The sequence below is a fragment of the Mustela nivalis genome (assembly GCF_964662115.1).
Source record: "Mustela nivalis genome assembly, chromosome: 1".
Taxonomy (NCBI): domain Eukaryota; kingdom Metazoa; phylum Chordata; class Mammalia; order Carnivora; family Mustelidae; genus Mustela; species Mustela nivalis.
The window spans coordinates 163,696,847-163,712,311 of record NC_139020.1 but is presented as its reverse complement, the minus strand read 5'-3'; the positions used below and the strand labels follow the sequence as shown (position 1 = coordinate 163,712,311).

Genomic DNA, 15,465 nt, shown 5'->3' with positions numbered 1-15,465 from the left:
GGAGGGCCTGTAGGAACAAAGAGGTAGGGAAAATGAGACCGATCTGCTAATAAACCCTCTGTTTCTGGCTTGGTACAAGGTAAGTGCAAATTGGAGGATACACATTAAAAATTTTATATTGTCATAGCATGCAAGCCCATCATTTTGCATTCTACTGAAGTAGCCACAATGGATTGAAAATTCCTTCACCTCCGAGTTACAGCACCACTGCCCTAAAGAACAAATGGACTGGACTTTGAGACTGAGTCCTATGGGGCAGTCCTCAGCAACAGACTCATTTTTATGGCATGTTTACTATGTGTCACACACTGTGCTAGCCACTGGGATTGTTGCAGTAAGCAAGACAGACAGGTCCCTTCCCTTATGGAGCTTCCTGCATCATAGACAGCTCTTTGTCACAGGATTGCTAGAAATATAAGGGAGGCATGCTTCCACTCAGCGTGAGGGAAGGATTCCAGTTGCTGCAGTTGGGAAGGCTGCCTTGTGAAGAAGCAGATACTTTGTCAGTAGAGACATTCATGTGGAATTTGAATGGCCATCAGTCAAGGAGTCTTGTCTGATAGGACAAATGAACTAGACGTTTTATAGGAGATAACGTAGCAATTCCCTCGTCTGTAATATTAACTTCATAGACTTATTTCTTTTGCTATTGACCATATTGGAAAACCAGTGTCTGCTAAGTGTCTGGACATTTTCGTCAAGACCCGTAATTACATTTCCCTAAATTTGAATGCGCGTTCAATTTTAAGCATATCCGTACGGTTGGTTCCATAGTTCTTTTTTTTTTTTAAAAGATTTTATTTTTTATTTATTTGACAGAGAGAGACACAGCGAGAGAGGGAACACAAGTAGGGGGAGTGGGAGAGGGAGTAGCAGGCAGGCTTCCCGATGAGCAAGGAAGCTGCAGGACTCCATCCCAGAACCCTGGGATCATGACCTGAGCTGAAAGCAGAAACTTAACGACTGAGCCACCCAGGCACACCCCCCCCCCCCTCGTCATAGTTCTTTTTAAAGAAAATACAGTTCTGATGGGTTCTCAGCCATCATTTAATTCCACCTTTAATATTTGTGGTAAGTTCCTCTTCCAAGTGATGTTTTTTTACAAGTAATGCAATATCTACAGAAGTGAGTTATCTAAATCACAGTCACACTGCTAATCTTAAAATCATTTGTTCTTCCTCCTGTGATGTATGGCTGTGGTTGAACAAGACCAGCCCTGACTACCCATTTTGGTAATGTCTTCAGTATTCCATTTTGCCGTGGGTGAAAGTTCAAATAACTTTTATTATTCAATGTTTTTACTTAGTTATTACAGTCTTCCAACTGTTATTGTTAATATTTAGCAGCTGGAATTTTCACAGATTAATTGCACTTTGGAGGATCCAGAGGACTGACTCCCACAGGAGTGATACTCTAACTGGATTTTGGGGAAAATTCTGGAGTGCTTTTAAATAAAGGACATTATGGTCATAAGGATTTTTTTAGTGGTTATGGTATTAGTTGAAGAAAAAGTTTAGCTGCTGAAGAAGAAAAATCATTTTTCTTCAAGTCTATTAGAATATTTTGTTAACCCTGATATGAGGAAGTGGTGATGCAACATGGGGGCTTAAGTGGGTAGAAGACGAATCAATGAAACAGGATGGGATTGGGAGGGAGACAAACCATAAATGACTCTTTTTTTTTTTTTAAGATTTTATTTATTTATTTGACAGACAGAGATCACAAGCAGGCAGAGAGGCAGGCAGAGAGAGAGGGGAGGAAGCAGGTTCTCTGCAGAGCAGAGAGCCCGATGCGGGGCTCGATCCCAGGACCCTGGGATCATGACCTGAGCCGAAGGCAGAGGCTTTAACCCACTGAGCCACCCAGGCGCCCCCCATAAGTGACTCTTAATCTTACAAAACAAACTGAGGGTTGCTGGGGGGAGGGGGGTTGGGAGAAGTGGGGGTGGGGTTATGGACTTTGGGGAGGGTATGTGCTTTGGTGAGTGCTGTGAAGTGTGTAAACCTGGCGATTCACAGACCTGTATCCCTGGGGATAAAAATACATGTTTATATATATTAATTAATTAATTAATTAATTAATTAATTTTAAAAAAAGAATATTTTGTTAAAATAGCACATTTTCACTAAAATATGTATAAAAATTTAAATTGTGTCTAGAACACTATCTAATATGTTGTGGGTACTCAGTACATATTTGTTGAGAATTGTTCATTGAATGTGGAGTTATGGTGGACAAAGCACTTCGAGTAGAAAAATTATATGAGCATAGGCACCAAAGTAGGGAAAATATGAGTTTAGATAAAAGCAGAGATAGTCTCCTGAAGGTAGAATTTGTATATAATTACCCATGTGAAAACTTTGGTGGTTTCTTAATTTCCGTACAGTATATAAAATACCAATGATGATGACTTCTGATGCTTATATCTGAAATGAATAGCTGAACTTAAATGTAAAAAGTTATTACCCATGACTAATCTGGATTTTCGAGGTCTCCTGGCTGTACCCTCAGTTCCTGCTCTAGCTCTTCTTCTAACTTCCTCTTTCCCATTGCCCCTCTCCTCCTCACCTCCCTCATTTTTGGTGTTTCTTACATTCTGTCTCTTTTTTTCTTCTTTTTTTTTCTGTCTCTGTTTCTCTCCCTCAGTGGCTGTTTTCCATTTTTCTTTCTGTTTCCCAGTTCCTAGTATCTCTCTCTTTGGTTGGGTCTCTAATATGGAAATTAAATGTACTTTTATCTACTAGTCAAATGATGAAGTAGGGATGTCCTCTGAATTTAAAATGAACAAAATGTTCATGTTTATGAACATGTTTATGTTGCTCTTTCTGAGGTGAAATGAAATTGGTTATCACTTATACATGGACTCCAATGGATTTTATAAAAGATTTTTGAATCACTAATCTTCACATTGGGAGAAGGGGTTCAATGGACCTTGATTTGTAAATCTAGTAAAACATAGTAGCTTGTTGAGATAACTCCTATTTGTCTCTACCAACCTTAGTTTCATCTCTTTTTTCCAAATGGTGGGTATACCAGATATATCACATGATCCTTCAGGATCTAGTTTTTTTCTTTAATTATTTTTATTAACATATAATGTATTATTAGCCCCAGGGGTACAGGTCTGTTAATATTCAGGCTTATACACTTCCCAGCACTTACCATAGCGCATACCCTCCCCAATGTCCATAACCCAACCTCCTTCTCCCTACCTCCCAACCCCCCAGCAACATTCAGTTTGTTTCATGAGATTAAGAGTCTCTTATGGTTGATCCCATTCTGTTTCATTTTTCCTCTTCCTGCCCTCCCACAACCACCTGCCCTGCCTCTCAGATTCCTCATATCAGAGAGATCATATGATGATTGTCTTTCTCTGATTGACTTATTTCACTCAGCGTAATACTCTCTAGTTCATCCACATTTATTATGTCTTCATATATGCCATTACACAAGAGCTGGAACTTTTGTCTGTTTTGTTCATTCTTTATGCTCGGTGCCCAGAACACTGCTAACAAGTATCAGATGTCCAATGAATGATTGTCGTTTTTTTATTTCAAATCTACTGTCTCATTCTACTTCTAGTCCTAAATAGCTATCATGACTTTTTGGAGTAATATTGCCACTAGGATAATTTAGTTTATATTTGATTTATAAATGTAACCATATGATTTCATGTTTAGAGAATGCTTTCTCTCTGTTCAGTCTACCCTTTACTCCATAGCTTAAATCTTTCGCCAAAATGTCATTTAACTATCCTTCTAAAGGACTGTTCTTTAATTATCTCAAGCACCAAAAAAGTAATCTAGCTATTGATAGTAATATTTAATATTTGTTGAGTACTTATCAGGCTCTATTTTAAGCATCGCCTACATTATCTCATTTTATTCTTCAAACAACCATAGAAAGTACACACTATTATCTCTCTTTTGCAGATGAAGAAATAAGCACAGAGAGGCAAAAATAACCTTCCAGGTGATAAAATGAGGATTTCAACTCAGGCAGTTTGAATACAGGCACCCTGTCTTATACTCTTTAACAAAAGCCTAATTTTGTAGTGTTTAACTTGGCAGAGAAAGAGATGTCTACACTCTACCAACACCACTACCACCATTCCACACGTAACAGATCTACAGAAGTATAACCATATTCAGGTGTAACTATGGATTAGATCTAAACTTTAAGTTGTTCAGGTCCACTGCATCAGTTTATGTGTTTTGTAAGTGCTAAGAAACTGGAAGTACTTATTCTTGTTACCTGTGACGAGGTAAATCATGTCACCAAATCTTTAAATTATATTCAGTAATTCCACCATCACTTAAAACCACCACTGTTAAGAGATTGTTCAGTTCCATTTTTCTCTCCCTCTTAGATTCCTCTTAATCAAAATCAAGCTTCTTTTTTTTTTTCTTTTCTTTCTTTCTTTTTTTTTTTTTTTTGGTCATCCCAGGATAGAGAGGTAAGTTCAATAGCAAATTTTGTATGGCTAGTGTAAAAATCTAGGGAAGGATAGAATTGGCTGTTCTTGAGTCTGGCCACTGATGGAATCCATCAGCTGTTTAGGGGGGAGGATGGTGAGAAATTTAGTTTGATGGGATTAAAAATTAGTCATTTGAGTGCGTTCATATACTTTCACTTTCCCCCAATCCACCAAAGAGAATCTTCTTTTGATAATACAACACCCTCTTCCCTTACCCTTAGAAAAGTTGATCTTACAAGGTCATTGCCTATTTTTTGTGAGGAAGTGCTAGAGAATATAAGTAGAAAGGGACTGAATGGGAAAACCTGGAGGACATGATAAAGTGCTGAACAGGGGAGGAAGAGGGAAAGATAATAAATTTACTGGGCTGGGAATAGAGAAAACGTTTAGTGAGGTGTTTGGGTGGGGAGACATTTTGGAGAGTGTGGTAAATGAAAAAAATTGAAGGATGTAGGGAAAAGGGATATGAGAAGGTTGCTTGTTATTATGAACTGAATGTTCTATAACATGTTTTGAGGGATCTGAGTGGAGAATAGAATTCCTTTTAATCTTGCAAGGAATGAGGAGCAGCCCAATTATGTGTTGAGTTGTGTTTCTTTCCTTCCTTAGTGGGGGAAGATAGGTAGTAGGCTTGGGTGGTTTTGAGCTTGAGGTTCCCAGAGAACCTCAGGTAGGGGTGTCCGAAAAAAAATTGGAAATGCAGAATTAGAACACTTGCAAGAATAGTTGTAGTTGCCGATAAAGATTTGTGAGCTATAAACAAGCAGATTTTATGGGTAAGAGTGAACCAGGAAAGAACTTTCAGGACACATAAGATAGAAGAGCTCAGAAAGAAGAGGTACCAAGAAGAGGCGCTGAAATCATAGTCATGTGACAGGATAAGAGCTAGGAGAAACTGTCTTCAGGCAAATAAAGAAGGAGACCATTTCAGTGGTAAAGGATAGACAAAATACCAAACACTGCAGAAGACCAATGTGCCGAAGCCAGCTCAGACCGGCTTGTGAAAGTGAGCTGTTAAAATTTTCAGGGTTTCTGAGAGCCCATTATTATCCACAGCCATTATTTAAAATACAATGGTTAAAAATAAATAAATAAATAAAATAAAAAATAAAGTAAAATACAATGGTATATACTTGCAATTAAACAAGTTATGTTTAAAAAAAAAACAAAAAACAAAAGCAATAAACACACCTCGGACATCACTTCCTAATTGTTTTACATAGTTGTGTTCCTGTCGATTGTGTCTGAGTGGTAGAAATGCAATGTGGCCTGAGCCCCTGCTCCAGCGCTACCCACCCCAGCGCTCTGTGATGTTATGTCAATAGCCTCTGCTCAATCCTGGGGGGAGTATTGACACCACAGAAACTGGCAAACACTGCAAATCGGGGCATTTTCACCTGTAGGGAGAACCACTTGTTAAATATTTATCAGCACAGCTTTGGATAAATAGAGTGAAAATCAAGAAAAGTCTAAAGAATTTAGCAAGAAGGAAACAGTGTATGAATTTTGCCTTAGTGTCAGTAGAAAGGTGGGCAAAAACCACAGTAAAGTGGGTTGAGGAGTAAAATAATAGGAAGTGAAGACACATTTTCAAATTGAGTTAAGGCAGATTTTTTTTTTTATTATTTACCCTACAGTACATCATTAGGTTTTGATGTAGTGTTCCACAATTCATTGTTTGCGTATAACACCCAGTGTTATTGTTGATTTTTGTTTTAGGTATTGGGCCCACAGAGTATATACAATGCTTATGTACCTTCTTAATCTCCAAAAAAGGAATAATGTGAGCAAATTTGCTTTATGGTGGAAACCTCTCTGATAGAAAGTCTTAAGGAACTAGTTATCTACAAAACACATTTTGGGAAACGCTGCTGTAGTATTTAGCAAATAAAATGATATTGGTTATAAGTTTGAGTGAGAGAAATATTTCTGTTATTAAAGTTTCTTAGTGTTCTAAAGGAACAATGTCAAGAATGGCTGTTGCATTTTGTTGAGTCTTTTTTTGCGTTGTTTGAGATAATCATCTACTTTCTTTTAAAACTTGACCTAGTGCTCTGACACGTTATTTAATAAATGTTCTGGAGGTAAATCTTTGCCTGAAGTAAATCCAACCTGATTGTGGTGGTTTGTTCTTTTAGTATATGATTGAATTTGTTCATTAGCATTTTATTTATAGCTTTAAATCAATATTACTAAGTAGAACTGGTATTTTTCTCTTCATTTTCTGGTAGGTTTTAACATCAATATCATGCTACTTTTGAAAAAATTGGTCACTGTATTTTTTTCTATTCATAAATAATTTTGTAACAAGAAAATTATCTCTTCCTTGAAAGTTAGAAAAAAAAAATCTAGAAAATTATCTAGGCCCAGAGCTTTTGGGGAAGTAATTCTTTGATAAGTTTTCAGTGGCTTTCATTGCTAATTATTTTTCTATTTCTTAAGGCAACTTTTGCCACTTCTACCATTTCAGACAAATTAGTTTGAGTAAATTGCCCCTTGGTCTGAATTACTATCTACTTACATCTGAGAGACGATTTTTAGCAGAACATAAAAAGTTGGATGAGTAGGTATGAACGGCCCCTGTCTCATGTGGGTTGTGTTGAAATGTCAGGGGTTCAGATTTGAAAGAAGCCAATTGGTGAATGGGAATGAGTAGAAGGATTCATAATCTAATTAATAAAACCAAGCTATGTTTAACTGACCGGATGGAGAATGTGAAAGAATCCTTGGTATACATTACCCCCAGAACCGCTCTTGTTTCTTCTCTACAGTAGCTAATGTTTGGAAACGGCTCCTTCTGTGTGTGGTACAGTGCAATTCTAAGTGTGTACAGAAAGGAGATTACTGATCTTAGTTATAGGAAGGGTTTGGGGAAAGATTATAGAATCCCATCTGTCTCTGAAAGCTGCAGGAGCCAGCCCAGTTTTCTGTTCGATCTAACTCTTAGGACCACGAGCTAAGAATACTTATCTTTACCTTTTTCTTGTTTTTAATGAACGCATATGTATTTCAAAGGGAAATTGGGACCAGTGTCAAGGAAAGCTAGTATGATTTGCTCTTAACTTGGAGTCAGCATTCTTTAATTTTTTTCAGATAGAGATTTTGTTCCCGTTTTTCTTTATTAATATTCTTTCCTTTTTCCTCCCATATACTTAAGCCCTTTTTAGTTTAATTGAATGTAAAAAAAAACAAAAATAAAAACAAAAACAAAAACCTCAAAGTGATAATCTATTAGAGATAAAAAATTGTCCCTCATGTGTTATACATATTATATGCAATGAATAGTTTTGGTGTGGATATTCCTTTCGTTTTTGACTAACAAATGAGAGAGCATTTAAGTCAATTGGTCTGATACAGGTTGGTAATCAGTCAGAAAACAAAACGTACCAGTCTAAAATACTGAGGGGTCAGAGTTTTCTGTAGAAGAATATGTCCCATTCTGAAAACAAATAATTACTTTATTATTAGTGTTGAGTCTGTGTTAAGAGAAGTACTAAATAGTGCTAGAGAAACAACAACAAAAAAATTCATTGGCTATAGTTTATATTCTTTCATGTTAGAAATAACAAAATGGGAAAACATTTTATACTCATAATCCACTACTTTGATATTACATATCAGGTAATAGGATAGTTTTTGCAAGTTTCAAGTTTGCAAAGCTATAGAATTAAAAAAGAAAAAAGTTGGAATTTTGTGTAGGTTAGATTGTGTAGTTCATTGGGTCTGGAAGTTCGGGCTATTAAGGCCCCAATGATAAAGCTTTTGGCACTAGATGCTGTTTTGTCTTTATGGAATGTACAGCTATTCTCAGATCCCTGAGACCTTCGTAAGAGCCAAGGATATGAATCCTGAGACCTTTGGCACATTTTCTTGAATTCTTTGCTCTCTGGGTCTTCCTCTTAAAAATCTCCACATGGAATATGCTACGTCTCCTGTCCCTAAATGGTTGTGATACATGACTATACTTTCACTGTAGGCTTAATAGCCATGTGCCATCTAAAATGAGGTTCTGTATTTTAATAATAGCACATTTGCTATGTATAACTTTTAGCAAACACCTGTCTTTTGAGATTATTAATCTTTTTAAGATCCAGTTTTTTTGAAGTCTGTCCAGTAATGTAGGTGTCATTATTAATTTGATGTAAAAGATGGATGAGATAAAGAACCTTAACTCATGATCAGTGACAGAGTAGGAAAGTAGGTAAAGGAAATCTAATACATGTCTCTTTAAGAAGATTCTCCAGCCCTGTGTGATTTACAGTTGGTAGTCTGTTGGTTACTTCTAGAGAATATTAAAATCAAGGAAAACAAACATTCCAAATGAAATCTAACAGAAAAAATAAATTTATTTTTTCCTTACATTTTGGCAGCCTAGTTGTCTAAGACTTTTGAGTATGTGTATATCAAATGTTTTGTGTTTTTTTTTTAATTGTTCAGATTTGAAAGACGCCAACTCTAAGCCAGTATATAAGACCATTTTCTCAAACAAGAGTCGCCCTTTCACGGTAGGTAAATGCAGAATTTATTTTACTAAATTGGTATTTTAAAGCATTTTTTTAAAAGAACATGCAAATTCTTCATAGTATTTTGTTGTAAAATTTCTTAGAGAGCTTATTTTGGCTATCAGAATACTTTCTGCTTTGTAATTTACCAGTCAGTTGAAGGAGAACATAATAATGTATTTGTGTAAGACAAAACAAAGATAAGAGAGTGACCTAGAAGTTAAAAAATAACTTAGATCCTTAGAATTAAGTCTCAAGTACAAGTATATTATTTTAGTTTCCTGTGATACTTACAATTAAATTGAGATAAAAATAAAAATACCTTGCCTGGTTCCCTCTAAGACATGCAACCATGATCCTTGCTCACAAAGGAGAAACTAGTTTCAATATCTAATACTAATACACATTTTTTTTATTTGGGGAGTTAAAATATGATACTACAGTTATTTATTTTATTGCTCACATTTTTCCAGCTCCCAGTGGCCAAAGCTGAAAGATTTTGAGCAATAATATAAATGGCTATAGTACTGGATTATAACTCCCCAAATAAAATAGATATACATTATTCCACACTGATATAGATAAGTGACTGAATCAATAAATAAATGTGTAGTTAAATATATACAGGTTTTGTATATTAATTATACCTCAGTAAAGCTGTTAAAAAAGAAAAAGACTGAGGAACTACCCTAGATTTGGAGGAGAATAAGAAGACATGGCAGCTAAACACAATGTGGGATCCCAGAACTGAGAAAGGGCATTAGTGGAAAAACTGATGAAGTCCAAAGAAAGTAGTTTATAGTATTCTGCCAATGTTAATTTATTAGTTTTGATCATTGTACTGTGGTTGTAATAGGTCAACAGCCAGAGAAGCCAAGTGAGGGGTACATGGGAGTGTTCTGTCTTTGCAACTTTTCTGTAACCCTCAAATTATTTTGAAATGAAAAGTTCTTTAAAAGTCCCAGTGGAGTCCCTAAATAATCATTTTCATTGATTTATAGGGCGACTTTCTGTTTGTCTGCACATCTTAAAACAGAGAGAAGCAGGGGCATTCTTTTCATCAAGGGTACTCTTTGAGTTGTGTTTCTTAATCCTAGCCATATACACTGCAGTCCCTACCTCCACAAGATCGGTCTTCACTTAATATTTCAGAGAGTTACTTCCAGTCCCCTAGAAGACCTGTGTGTGGGAAATGCCATGAGGCTCTGCCTCCTCGGGAACCATCTCTTAGCAAGTTTTTAGCTGGTGATGATCAGGGTCTGATTTGAATTTTCAAACCCAAACTGTGAGACTGTTCAGATCTCATTAATAATCTCTTGGCCCACCAATCTTCCCTACCCAAGGCAACATCTGAACTCAGAATTAGGAGAGAAGTAGAAGTCGTATAGTTAAATGGTGAAAATGAGGGAAGATCATACTGTTTTTAGGTCAAATGTCTGGGAATTCAGTGAGTACAAGTACTACTAAGGGAACTTTGATTCTTTTTTTTTTTTGGGGGGGGGGGACTTTGATTCTTAAAGAAAAATCAACAGCAGCATTAAGTTTGCTTAGAAAATCAGTGTAACTTTAGAAAAACCTGAAGCCATTTCAAATCGAAAGACCAACTTCTTGATAGAAGACAAAGTAAGGGACCAGTATATACTTTGGCATCTAAACGTGATTGTTTGGTCTCAATCCAAGCATTTGGGCATAAAAATGAAATGCTAAGTATTAGGAATTCCTGTATGAAGTTTTTTATTTTTTGCGGGCAACTCTTTGTGTTCAACCAGTTTCATGAACTACACTGTTTTACACAGTTCAAGGGAAACACGAAAAAACAGAAGTTTGTACCTAGAGCAGTGAAATTCCTAGAGACAGCAGGCAGCATGGTGGCTGGCAGAAGCTGGGAAGAGGGACGGATGGGGAGCTAGTTTTTCATGGGGACTGGGTTTTACTTTGGAAAGATGAAAAAGTTCTGGAGATGGTGGATGGTGGTGCTAGTTGAACAATGTGTGAATGTACTCAGTGCCACTGAACTGTATATTTAAAAGAGTTAACATGGTAAATTTTTATGTTGTATATATTTTACCACAATTTTTCTGAAAAGCAAAAAAGAAATAATGGAAGTTTCTAGCAGTTAGCCTTCCACTTCTTTGCCAGGGTGTCCAGCTATGAGGAGAATCTCTGCTCAAGAGCTTTTATCCTGAGGAATTTTTTTATTTTGTTATTAATCTAGAGATAATTCCCTGGGCATCATTTAGCATCGGGCTGTTTAAATGGCCCCTCTATCATCAATTTTGCATGTAAAAAGAAGCCTGGTACACAGGACACGGTAGAGCTGGGCCACAGAGAGAGTTGGTTGTGGGGTTAATTTATAACTAAGACAAATGAATCTATAAAAAGAAGAAAAGCCCCATAAGAAATATGTTAACTGATGGTAAGGGAGGAAAAAAGGGCTTAGATAAAAGATATCTGAACTTGTTTGGTCCCCATGATTTTATGGCTGAGGAATTCAATTAGAGGTGTACTGGGTGGAGCAAATCACAATTCTGTAAATTACTAATAGGACACAACGATCTTTATCGTTTTCTGTATGTGCTCACATGCAAAGTTCAGTCCTGCCCTCTGTAAATGAACTCTCTGCCGAAATATACTGCTGTGTACAAATGCAGGGCTTCAGGATTGGAACATAGATAATGTTTGGTTGTAAAACCTAAAAGGCGGTAGGTGGCCCATTTAGAAATAAAATGAGGAATGAGGACAAATTACTTTTGCTTTGGAGGAGTTTTGATTATTGGGTTTGTTTCACTTTGCATGAAATTCTTTTAAGTCGTTTGTGGTTTGAATATTTGTAGGGAATGGTCGTTTTAGAATAACAATATAGAGAAAATTTTAAGAAACAAGATTACATGTTTAAAATGTATTACAGTGAACAGGAAAAAGATTAGAGGTGATTGATTGTCTTTTCTTTCCTTTTTTTAAAGACTTTATTCATTTACTTGAAAGAGAGAGAGAGAACAAGTAGACATAGTGCGGGGGGAGAGGGAGAAGCAGGCTCTCCACTGAGCAGGCAGCCCGATGCTTGGCTTGATGCGGGGCTTGATGCGGGGCTTGATCCCAGAACCCTGGAATCGTGACCTGAGCCAAAGGCAGATGCTTAGCTGACTGAGCCACCCAGGCACCCCTTGTCTTTGCTTTTCATTCTAAACCTTCATTTGAGGGTTAAGTGTCATAGTAAGTGACGTGAAGTAGAGATTATAGGTTTTAACTGCAATACAGTTTACTGTATTTTTTATATCAAATAAGCAATGTAATAATAATGATACCGATCACTTAAAGAAAAAAATTATCTATAATCTTAATATTATTTTTCAAACTATTCTACAAATTGCCTTCCAGTTCTTGATAAGCATACACACATATTTTTATATGTCTATGTAATATTTGATACATCGTTATCTCTTGACCCTCAATGTCTGTGCAATTAAGCGATTGTATTAAATGATTTCTAAATTCTGTTTCATTCAAAACAATGTTTTAGAACCTAGCTTTGTCTAAATTATACAATATTTTGTGAAAAAAGTGTATGTCAACCACAGTGGGTACTATCTTTACTTAAAAATGTTAGGCACAGCTATAAAATGTTGAGAGTTAAATTCTTAAAAATTAAGCCTGAAAGTAAAGCTTCTGTGGTATAGAGACTCTGAATTAAACTTCAGAATGCATCGTAGATTTGATTATTTGAGATTCTTGAGTAATAAATCAAATGAAGCCGTGTTCTCAAGTAATTTTAATAAAACCTATTGCACAAATAGGTCTGATAACAGGATACAAAAGATTACTTTTGACAGTTACTTAATTCTCATTTATATCCTGCACTTTCATTCTCAAAAAATACTTTTTTTAAAAAGATTTTATTTGGCAGAGATCACAAGTAGGCAGAGAGGCAGGCAGAGAGGGAAGCAGGCTCCCTGCTAAGCATTATTATGCTTAGCAGGGAGCCTGATGCAGGGGCTCCATCCCAGGACCTGGGATCATGACCTGAGCCAAAGGCAGAGGCTTTAACCCACTGAGCCACCCAGGCGCCCTCAAAAAATATTTTTAATCTTTTCATAGTTTCTTTATTTTAATATTTCCATCAACTAAGACCATATAAAATCATTGATTTTGGCACCTAGTTAGAAAAAAAACATACATGTCTTCATCATCTTTCCTTCCACAGTGTTCTTTGCCTTTAAAAAAAAATTCTTGATTATCTGGATACTTTCAACAACTCATATGTTACAAATAATGTACATAAATTTTACCACAGTATCATGTAAGAGGTCAGTCATTAGAAGCCATTATTATTCCATGAAACATAAAGTGAAGCAACTCGGTTACTAAATTTTTTTTCTTTATACTGATGAACTCCTTGTCCTTCAATCCAGATCCTGTGATCTGAAATCATTTAAGTTACTAAAAGTTCGATATTTTTAACCTTTTATACTCTCAGTAGACAGGACATAGGAAATTTAGTGACGTAAACATCTTTAGTAATCTTTAAAAGTCATAAGACTTGGTAGCTGGGACAAAAAACAATTAAGTATAAATTTCAGGGAAATACCATAATGGCATGACTTTTGTTTTCTTTTGTCAGCAAGCCACATGGCTTTCCTCTCAACTCAAGGCATATGCCGTGCAGGCTCCTTTTATGATTTTGGTTTCTTCTGCATCACAGAAATATATGTTTTCCTAAGTTTACTCACTATAATTTGTGATTGCTATTTTTCTTATCTGCGAAGGAAGTACAACAGCTCCCACTGGGGAAATACAATGTTAAGTCAATCCTAAAATAAGAAATCTAAGGGAAAGGTCACATCCTAATAACTTGTGCAAATCTAAATTCCCATGGAGCTTTAAAATTATTTTGTAGGAGTAGAGTATTAACAATGTGTTGTTGAACTTCTTCCAGATAGTGTCGTAAAATTGAGAGCACTTTTGTGTCCAGAAGCGACTATTGACGTATAATTATAATTGAGAAGAACTGATGTTTTTTAGCAATCTATTTTGAGTATCCAGAGAAATCTAGCGTAACTATGCAATCATGAAAGATTTATTTTTTGTTGCTTTCACTGGAAATATAAGGTGTATCATTCAGCAAGTATTTTAATAATTACGTGCATACAATGAAGATGATTTTTCCTACTGCTATAGAGAAGTTTAATACTCAACTTTTTACCAACGCTGATCTCTGATTATACTTTAGAAGAACCCTAACTGTGTCATTCCAGAGAATATCATTGTTTTGAGAGTCGAGACGCCTGGGTTGTAATCTTTCCTCTTTTGTTAATTGGCAATTTCTTAAAAACTTGGGACCTCAATTTCCTTATCTATTAAGTGGGAGATGTTTATTGTGAGGATCAAGTAAGATCAGATATATAAAGGGCTTAGAAAATTCTTACAGAATTATATGTCTTTAAGGGATGACTATAATTCTTGCCTTTAACTTTTACCTTTTCCAAATGAAATCAAAATAGGCAGAGGACAGGTAACTTATTCCATCCCACTCAACCTAAGAGCTACCAGGACGCCCTAATCAGCACCCCACTCACTGACCAAATCCAGATCATTTTTTTAAAAGGGTGGGATTTGAGTGCAAGTCACTCCCTTACTCTGTAATACTACACAAGAATTACATTTTGCCACCAGGATGATTGTTTCCTAGCACATACTAATTTTTTTTTTTTTTTTTGAAGATGTGTGGTTGGCGCACATCTTCATTCCTTAATCTGTACTTTCTTATTACCAGTTAAAGTGGAACAGAATGTGGTTTTTGCCTTTTGACCTGCTGCTATTTCTTTCCTTAATGGTGATTATGTGTTTTCTGTAATTTAAGGATTTATAGGAACATACTTGGTTGTCCTCCCTGCTGGGGCCCATTCAGTAGCAGGAGCTATTTGTTGAAATTATTGCGATCTTATTTCAATTTCAGACCCCACAATAATATATTGCCACATAATAAGAAATAATAAAATAACTTTATTTTAAAGAGTAAATGCTTCTCTGTGTCATAGGAGTTTAAAGAATTTCTGCAACTATTCAATATATTTTTAAAATACCTTTGTTCAAGAAAAACTTTAAGCCCCTTCATTGTTTTAGTTTGTTTTTAAATTTTATTTTTAAGCACCAATATGAAAAGGGTGACACATAACAGATCTGTATTCTACCACATTTTACCAGAAAAAGTGCTTGCTAGAAGCGATCACACTTCTAAAAATGTAGTGCCTCTGTGTCTGACAAAATGGACTAACTACCTTTAAGTTTACATCCTTTTAAAGAACAACTGACCTGGGATGTGTTGGTGGCGGGAGTGTGTTGGAGGGACTTGACTTTCAACCTTAAGCAAAACATGAAAGTTATAAAAAATGCTGCCAAGTTGTGTTCTCAATATATGTACTAACTATTTTTATCCAACTGAATTTGAAACCAAAGTAGTAACAACAGCAAGTAAGTATCTAAGAAGAA

At 35.9% G+C, this 15,465-nt stretch overlaps 1 protein-coding gene across 4 annotated transcripts in view; it reads left to right on the top strand.

The window, feature by feature from the left end:
• Positions 1-15,465, top strand: part of PPARG (peroxisome proliferator activated receptor gamma) — a 129,938-nt gene that overhangs the window by 14,493 nt on the left and 99,980 nt on the right. For 2 of the 4 annotated variants that reach the window (XM_082749127.1, XM_082749128.1), the window contains exon 2: positions 8,915-8,982. The exons of the other annotated variants lie outside the window; for them this stretch is intronic. The gene's annotated coding sequence lies outside the window, so the exon portion shown is untranslated. The remainder of the gene's footprint in view (positions 1-8,914; positions 8,983-15,465) is intronic. 4 annotated transcript variants of the gene reach the window in all.